The following is a 10,064-nucleotide window of genomic DNA, read 5'->3' as shown; positions in this document are numbered from 1 at the left end:
TTTACTTCCTTCTTCAGAGTTGAATGGGGCATCTTTTACGTCAGCAATTACCAAAGCTGTAGGCAAAATCACAGCTGATGATTAATCTATATAGGTCAGTTTGGGGCCATGTCTACTTTGTTACACAGAGGAGTGAGGAAATAGTAATCTTGGGAGAGAATATGCTGGGTGCGGACAGAATGAGAATTCACAACTGATGTATCAGAGAAGAGCTTCAGTAATATTGCTTTGTAGGTCTTTTAACGCTGCTTAAACTGTTTAAACTTAGATGGACCTCAGAACTCTGCAAGCATCGACTCTTTTAGCTGCTTGCAGCCAAGTGTCATACAGATCAGGTGGCATGAGAAGAGATGATAAACAACAGACACCTTGGAAGCAGCAATTCTCTGAGAACATACAGAATAAGGAAGTGATAAAAAAAAAAAGTCTGAGGATAAGGAATAGAGGAGAACAGAGGAACTGGAAGTATCCCTAGGACTCATCCAAGTTCCAGGCTAACTGCTGGCTCCACACCAGGAATTCAGAAGGCCATACTCATTGACATTACTTCCTTAAGCTCAGGTGGGGAGGCACTTCATTCAAGTATCAGTTGAACACCTTTAGTCATTCATTTTAATTCAAAAGGCATTGAACAATGAGACAGAGGCAGTTCTCATAGGGATATTCAGAGTAGCACCAAGCTGTCTGTTTTTATTTTTCAAATTAGTAGAGAAAATTGTATATTTTTGAAGTACATGAATGCATGTGCATGTATGTGTGTGTGTGAACATATGTGCATGTATGCCTGTATTCTTTCAGAAATTTTCAAGCATCCAATACAATATTGACTACAGTCACTATGCTGTATATTATAACTTAAAAACTCACTCATTCTATATATCTGAAACTTTATACTGTCTGATTAATGCCTTCCCATTATCATACCCCTAGGAACAACCATTGTACTTTCTTTTTTCTCTCTTACACCAGAGTTGATGACTTCCCCCACCCACATAACATTATTATTAATTCCCTAGGAATTTCATATCATGCATCCTAATCACAATTCCTCCCCAGTCCTTTCATATCTGCTCCCCTTGTGACTTCCTCCCATCAAAAAAAGTAAAATATAAAAATAATAAAAGGAAAAATGAAAACAAATTAACCAAAAAAAAAAAACCCAAAGTCTACTTTGTGTTATCTGATTCACTCACTGAAGCATGGACCAACTCTCAGTGGCCTGCCCCTTAAATAGAACTGAGTCTTTCCCCTTCTACACCTCTGCCAGAAGCCATCAGTTATGGAAGGTAACACTTTAGAATCCATATCACACATTTTAAGAGTTCTCTTGGGTGACTTCTTGTCTAGCCTGTTACTTTGGGAGGTGGCAGATTGGAGTGAGAGCAGGGGTTGTCACAGAAACCTTCCATATCCCTCCTTTCAACTGTGCATCTGTAGTCACCAATATCACAGCAAAAGTAGCCTCCTTGCTCTTCACAATCACCAGGAACATGAATCATGAGCCTCCACAGGTTTCTTGGCAACAAGAAAGACCATGAACATGACGCCCCACCCTGCAGTAGGCCCGCAGACAAGACCCCCAGAAACGGCTTGGATCATGGACATCAACATAGCCTAAGGTGGCAGCACAGGCCAGTATGTTCAGTATGTTCACTGGTGACAGCAGATCCCTGGACATCAACACTGCTTCAGGTGGCAGCATAGTCAATAGACATCTGCATTTGGCGATAACTCAAACTGCAAACATCAACCCAGACTCTGGCTGCAGTAGAACCTTGGACCCAGGCAAGGCCTTCAGTGACAGCAGGGCCATGAGTCATTGACATGCCGTCAGGTAGCAGCACAAACAACAGACATCTGCCTGGTCCTCAATGGTGACATATAATACAGACATTATTCTGGCCCACAGCAGGGCATCACTAGGTGGAGTGCTGACAGTCACAGGCCTGGCTGACTCACCAAGCTGCTGCCTCTTTCACCATATGCCTAGCCTCCCATTATACTTTCTAATTCTATGAATTCAGTCTTTTAGATTTCCCCATGCAAGGTATCTTCTTCATTAACTATAGCGGAAGAGTTCTCTGTGAACCTGTATCTTATCTTTGGGGTATAATTCAAGTCAAAATTTGATCTGGTAATGTAGTTGGAAAGTTGTATATGGGTCTCCATCCTTTAACACTGTGGCATGGCATTGTGGTCTACAATGATTGCCATAACAATCCACGGACCCAGGTTGCCCACAGGCCACAGGTTGGTGATGCCAGGTAGCACTTCTGCCTCAGTCATTTTCTGAGATTGACTTTTGTGTTAGCAGTAGAAGCAGAACGTTGCCATGGCATCCAACCCTTTATTCACTAGTAATTCTAAGCAAATGAATCAACTCTGAATCAGGGGTGCAAGAAGGATAATAACCATAAGCAATAGGAACTATCTAAGGTTGGACTGGTACATTTTTTAGATTAGGACAATGTCGGGATAGATTTGAAAGGGAACATAGCTATTTGTTATTAAATATGTATCCAACACCTCATTGATAGGAAGAGGACCTAGAAATTTCCCTTGGTTTTGTAATCTTTCTGGGTAGACATATTTAGAGTCAAAAGCACTATAAAACTAACAGTTTGAGAGGTGATGATGGCAAGCAAGAGTCACACTGGTGCTGTGAGTTCTAAGTTGATGTTTTGTTCATGAATACCCTTGTATTATGACAGCAGGGTGACTCATGAAGCACATGGGCAACAATTGCAGAAGTTCAGCGGTAAAATAAAGTTGGTGAGTATTTACTTTACTTAGAAATGATGATGTCAGGGGTGACCTTAACAACTGTAGATTCCGTAAAATGCTCAGGGCAACGCTTGCTGACAGGAAGGTGAAGAGGAGACAGAGATTTCCTTTTCTGACAATATTGGCAGAGTAAATATCCTGAAAATCTATCATGCTATAAAGACCTTAAAAGTAGTAGCTACAAAAAGAAAAAAAAAATGTTTTAGTGCATGTCTGAGAGGGAAAGAGAAGCCATTAGAGTCATAAAAAGTATGTGGTTTTTCTGGGGGGGGGCATGATTTTGGGTGGGTTAAGAAATCTTGGAGGAGTTGGGAGGGAGAAAAGCATGATCAGAATATGTCGTGTGGAAATTTTTCCCAACTTAAGAAGAAAAAAGAATTCTGGGAGGAGCCAGTTGAGAGAACAGTGAGCTTTGAGGCCCTCTGTTAGGTCATGTGGCTTACAGCTTCAATCTGGGAATAGAAAAATATAGTTCTGCAATGGTACAGGCATTAGATATGCCTTCAGGGACAGTGTGGACTAGAAAAATAACAATATAATCTGTCTTGAGTGAAGAACCAAACCAACCTCCTTTCCTGCTCCCAGGATTTCATTTAGCAGCCCTGGGTGATGAGGTCTAGGCGGGCTCCTTCTGAGTGTTAACTTGGCTGCATTGAAGTGCATTCTCATAGCTGGCAAAGCACCATTTCTGGATGTGCCTATGTGGTGTTTCTAGAGGAAACTGACAAGTAAGTGCCTTTGCTTTGCAGGTGTGGACTGGCGAGGTCCTAGATAGACTACAAACGAAAAGGGGGAGGATAGACCAGTGAGTACTCCTTCTTCTTAAGCCCTCACCTCCTGTCCCTGTGTACGGTTCTGCATTTTCAGCCTTTGGACCATGGGTTTGCTCATGGTTGTAAGCCTTGCAGCCTTGGTCAGAGGTGAACTATCAGTCTCCTGAATTTCCTAGCTTACAGCTGCTCTATTGTTCAATGCCTCTGCCTTTATCATGGCCTGAGCCATTTCCCTTAATGAAGCTCTCATTCGCCAGCCTGGACAGTCTCAGACAGGTTCCAGCCATCCCGGGGTTGACACTGTCTTAACTCCCTGTCTGATTACAGAAACAATGATTTTCTCTAGAAGAATCAACTGTCAAATCAAACTTCAAAGAATTTTCATGTATACATTCCCAGCATGATTCTGGAAATTAAAGGTACAAAACAAGAGAGAAATAACACATTGAAACAATAAACATGGTAAGGCCTTGGTATTGAAATGGTCACAGTCATAAATTGGTATTTAACATAACATAATAAAATGTTTCTACAAAATCAAGTGTGAAGAAAGATAAGATGATGGTGGTGTTTATCTAGTTCTGATGAAAAATAACAAGGAAACTATATACTTAGAAGTGAAATGAGTACTGCTTAGCCTGTTAGGTATCACTGAGAGGGAAGAAACGGGAAGTAACTCTGAATTAACTGCCCCAAAGAACACAGAAAAGCATAAAGATAGAAGCAGCAGAGAAACATGAAAGATGGTTAAAATATGTCAAATCATAATTCCTCAAACACCAAAAAAATGGCAGAAAGATAATTCTGGAAGGGACAAATGTCTGGGAAATCCCCAAATCCCGAAAAATTCCAGATGGCACAAGTTTCAGTGAAACAAATCTGCCTTCACTAACCTATAAAACAAAATAGATAAAATGTTTTTTAAAATAAATTTTTATTTATAAAATTATATATGTATATACAGATATACATAATAATAAGATATGTATATATACATATAGAATTTAATAAATAATTGTATAATTTTATATATACATGTATATATGTCCCATATATACATGTATACAATTGTTTATATATAATACATACGCACACACATACACACACACACACAACACACACACATATGAGAGAGAAAGAGAGAAAATGAGTAAAGAGGGGTTTGTTTATAAAGAAAGAGACTGAGAAAAATTATCTCCAAAGAAACAAAGTGCTAGCAGAATAGTACCAAAAATGTTTGAAGCCAGAAAACAGTAATGAAACTGATAAAAATTTAGCTTTCTCATTAGAAGTGTAAAATTGCCTTTAGTTGAAAATGTTAAAAACCAAGAACGTTTATATGGAGGCTTTGGAGGCTGTAAATGGTAGCTTAGTTAGAAAGCTCGTCCAGCATGCCAGTAAGCCTGGGCTTCCTCCCCAGTACTTGACTCCCAGTTCTTGATCACCAGTCCTGCGATCCTGAGTGTGGTGGTACACACCTGTAAACCCAGCACTTGAGAGGTGAGGTGGCTGCAAAGGTCAGGCTAATCTTTGGAGGCCAGCCTGGACTTCAGAAGACACAATCTAAAAACTAAAGCACACACAGTTTGCCCAAAGAAGACCTCCCAATGGGAGCTTTTAAGATACAGCAAGTCATGAAGAATAAACCAATAAAGTTGTAAATGTAAGGAAAGTTAAACAAATAAAATCTGTTCTGACAGTCTGCTAATCTGTGTTTCTATCTAACATGTAACTACAAATGTAGTGCCTGAAGAGTACATGTGTCCTCTTAGAGTACATGAGCGCCACACTTCCATGGGCCCTGGCCCTGGGCTCAGCTTAGCTGGATCTACTGATCTGGGTCCCAGTCAGGGGCTGGAATGAGAGTGTACAAAGGCTATCTTCCTTCAGGGGTCGTGGGTACTAAAGAAAGCTGTGCTTCCAGGGCCATGCGAGTTGCTAGCAGAATTAATTTCCTTGACGATCTAAAAATGAGGGCCCAGGCTTCAGATGCAGGCTCTCTTTAGTTCCTCAAAACCATTCCATTCCATGGACCTTTCTGAAATCTGGCAGTTATCTAAGCCAACAAAAAGGCTCTCCCTCAAGTCTATAGATGTTTCTAGAATGGCATCCATCATCCTTGTAATACAAGGTGACCTAATGAATGGCATTAGGTGACCTAAAGGGAGTGGCATCCTATTGTCTTTGCCAGACAATGTTGCTTAAGTGCAAGGTGTGCCTTCTTCCACCTGTGCTCTGGTGGAGAACGCTTTACGAAGATGTGATTCCTGAGTCATCACAGAGTATGGTAACCATGGAGGCTGGAGAAACAGAATGGAATCTAAGACGTGGGTAAGTCACACTTAGAGTGAAAGAGTTCTGAAAGTTCTTGAAGGAAATACAGAGCACATTAGCTGTAAACTGTATTGAGCATGCACCCAGACTGCAAAAGATGGAATAAATGAATTAAAATACATAAAAAATAAAGACATAAAACATTTTGAAAAAAATTGAACAAAGTGACTGTGTCTATACTATCAGATAAACACCATGACAAAAAGTTGATTACATCATCAATTTAGAATTCTATACATTAAATTGTATAGCCAATAAAAAAAACATGTCAAAGGGATTTTCAAGTAATGGTCAGTAAATTTTGAAATAGATAAAACAGGAAATCACTAAAGTGTAAAGGACTATAAGGACATAAACAGTACACTTGACCATTATAATTAGAGCGTAAGAATAAACCACAGAGGGCTGCAGAGATGGCTAAGGGGGTAAAACCACTGGTTGCTCTTCTGCAGCACCTGGGTTCAATTCCCAGCGCCCATGGAATGGCTCACAACCATTGTAACTTCAGGTCGGGTATTTGACACCTTCTTCTGGCTTCTGTTGGCACCATGTATGCATGTGGCACACAGACATACATGCAGTCGAAACACACATACACAAAAAACCAAAACCAAAAGAGGATAAATCATGAAACAATAAACAAGCTCATTATTTTCAAGCATACATGACTTCTCTTTACTAATTAGATGTATACAAGCTATGCAATAACTGTCAAAACTACTTTAACAAACATAAAATGATTGACAAGAATTACAGTCTGGGGGTTGGAGAGATGGTTCAGTGGTTACGAGCATTGGCTGCTCTTACAGAGGACTCTGGTTCAATTCCCAGTACTGACGTGGCAGTTCACAGCTGTTTGTCCCTCCAATTCTAGAGGATCTGAATCTTCATACACACATACATGTAGAACAACCATCGAATGTACAAGAAAGCAAAGAAGGAAGAAAGAATTACAGTGTCTGATATCAAGAGTAAGTTTAAAATAATTCAATATTCAATAATACAAATATTATGAAATAGTTCATACATTCAGAAAATTTAGAATACACTTGTTTTCAAAAATAATTTTACACTGATGAGTGTGTGTGTGTGTGTGGGGTACATCACAGACATGTCATAGTGGACATGTGAAGGCCAGAGGACAAGCTGTGGTGATCTGCTCCGTTTTACCCCCAGGGACTGAATTCATGTACTCAGATGTGGCAGCAAGCACTCTTACCCACTGATCTTTCTTGTCTCATCAACCTGAGAATAATATTTTAAATAATATACAGATTAAAGCAGAAATAAAAAAGAATAGAAATTTTTAGAACTAATAACTATGAAAAGTCCTGTCTATTAAGACATGTAGGATGAATTTGAGCTAGTATATTGAAATTTCCAACATTTCAGAAAAGCTGAAAATTAATTAAAAATGAGCATCAAAGTCAATTTAAAATATTAAAAAATAAACATGAAGTAAAAACAGAAAGATTTAACTTCAACCATTTGAAAAATGGAAAATAGAGCAATGATGGCCGTATTTGTTTCTTCAGACAACAAAAGAAATATAGCTATCGATCAAATTGACCAAGAAACAGGAGTAAAAGATGCCAATACTGTTGGTCACGTGTAGAGAACCACTTCAGAAGACGGGACCAAATAAGTGCTGGAATCCTGTTCCAAAATTCAAGGGAAATCCAGCAATATAGTCACACACACACACACACACACACACACACACACACACACACACGCATGCGCGCACGCAGACTACTAAGTTACCTTTATGTAAAAAATCAAAAGGCCAGTTATTGATTTAAAACTCCATGTACGTGGGAACCAAGAGGGGGGCAGGGGGTTGAGAGAGACAGGGTCACCGCAAACCCGGAAAACAGACTCCAGAGACCAGCACTGAGATGCAGATCTACTTTATTGCCTAACAGCTAGTGTTTCTATAAAGGCTTTGAAGCAGTGGAGAATTGACATAAGCTCTGGAGTATCCAACTATCCCACTCGAACTATGGGGAGGTGCCAGGCTATTAGCACCTGAGGAGACTTCCGTAAAGACAGGAAACCAGCCCCCTCCCTGCTCCGGGCCCATTCTGAGGTTCCACTCACTTATTAGGATCCTCTATTTGTGTTATTTGGTAGGCCAGCAGACATGGGTACTCGTACTATTGGAGTGGCACGAGAATCTCCCTTACTACCTAGGCCCTACCCAGGGGCTGCAGTATCCACATCCACACATGTATGACTTAATAAAATAGTAAAACCATAAAATAATTGTGCTGACTAGTTTTATACTAATGTGACACACAAGCTAGAGTCGTCTGAGAGGAAGGAACCACGATTGAGAAAATGCCTAGAGAATATGGGGCTGCAGTCAAACCTGTAGGGGTTTTTGTAAATTAATGATTGACGGGCAAGGAGCCAACCCACTGTGGGTGGAACCACCCCTGGACTGGTGGTCCTAGGTTCTGTGAGAAAGCAGGTTGAGCACGCCAGTAAACAGTAATTCTCCATGGCCACTATAGATGGCCTGAGCACTCCAAGCTCCCATGCCCTGTACCACCTGCCTGCTATTAGCCCCATTACTAGGCCCTGTGGTTGAATTTAGGAAGAGTTCTACGCACCTGTGTGACATTTCTGCCCTGTCCTTCAACATAGCTGCTACTGCTTCTTCATGTATAGCAAACTCAACCTCAGCTTCTCCCATCGTTCTTCCTTCAGGACCAATCTCAATATGAAGTCTCACAGGTCGGAGTGGGGAGAAGTGGTAAATGTTATTCTCTGTGGTTTTCCAGGCCCCTTTGTGTAGATGTGGTGGCCTGCAGTGTGCTGCACTGTGAACTTGGTCTCTCCACGTCTGGGATCATAGATTCCCGAGTGACAGTAACTAAAGTTTCTCCCAAACTGATCAGTAGTGAAGCCATAGCCATCACCGAAGCTACTGTCTTCTTCATAACCCCAAAGCCCACACTGTAGGCACCAGACCTCATCCTATCCAGGCCTGCCTGTTTGCAACGTGCAAACCGCCGGGCTGTGCCAGGTGAATCGTAGGGCACAGGCCTCTGCACAGACATGAACATCAGCTGTGCATCTGAGTACACTTTAACTTCCTCCTGACTTTTCTTCAACATTTTAATACCTGTGCCCTTTTCTCTCCTTGTGCCTCCCTAGAACTTTCTCAGCTAACCTTAGGGAGGCAAACTAAACAAAGGCTTTCCCTATAATCTTGTTCTCTGGGTCCACAGGTACTACGATCCTGTTTGGCACAATTTCTAACCCTGAGAAGAATGGAGTGATTTCTGTCTTTGTGCATCCCCACAGGAGTGCTCAAAACTTCCTAAGTCCATCCTTGGTACTATGGGCACTGTATGGACCGCTGCACTTCAACACCTACTTCATCCCGGTTCTGTGCGACTTGAACATCTCAATGCGCCAATATCCCTTGCTTTTCCTATCCGAGTTCAGAGCTAAGTTTACATCATCTTCTGACTCAAATCCAACAAAAGCCTCATCATTCTGCCTGCCTTCTCTAATATAACAGAAACACCTGTTACCCCAACAATGAATTGTGCAGTCAGACAGGAAGTTTTCTATGTCCTCAACTGAGCAGGATCAGAGTAGGCCACAGGGCTTATCACATAGCCTTCAGCTTCCTAAGTGCCCAGCATCATGGACACTTGACTCCGCTGATGTCAATAAGCTTGGGAAATATTTTGTAGCTTAAAGAACCATCGCAGATGCCTTCTGTAGGTGACTTAGGTACGTAAGTTTTCCAGGAGGAAGAGGGAAGTTACTTCTATTTTCAAAAACAAAACAAACAAACAAACAAACAACAAAAACAAAAAAAAAAACAAAGAAAAAACCCATCATGACTTAGGAACAAACCCTAATTCCAACCAACATTTTAAAAACTTAAGAGGACTTTGGGGAAAGTCCAAGTGTATCTTCTTTTAGTTCTCCACCTGAAATGGAAGTTCAAATGATCAGGGCAAGCACTTTCTGTGGGAGCAGAGCATCTAGAGACCAGCATTTTGGCAGCAAGCAGGGGCCAAGGCAAGGCAATGCAACTCCACAGCCCACACCCAGGAGTTGATTGAACTGTGCTGGCCAGGCAGAAGGAATAGTATCCATTATTTTTAAAGAAAAAAAATGTATTCCTGCTTCACATTTCACATAAAATGC

At 41.0% G+C, this 10,064-nt stretch overlaps 1 pseudogene; it reads right to left on the bottom strand.

Moving 5' to 3' along the window:
- Positions 1 to 5,758: 5,758 nt before the first annotated feature.
- LOC114622375 lies at positions 5,759 to 9,553 on the bottom strand (annotated as a pseudogene).
- Positions 9,554 to 10,064: the final 511 nt, after the last annotated feature.

This window comes from Grammomys surdaster, unplaced genomic scaffold (assembly GCF_004785775.1).
Source record: "Grammomys surdaster isolate TR1022 unplaced genomic scaffold, NIH_TR_1.0 188, whole genome shotgun sequence".
NCBI classification, from domain to species: domain Eukaryota; kingdom Metazoa; phylum Chordata; class Mammalia; order Rodentia; family Muridae; genus Grammomys; species Grammomys surdaster.
This window is presented reverse-complemented; position numbering and strand designations above follow the sequence as displayed.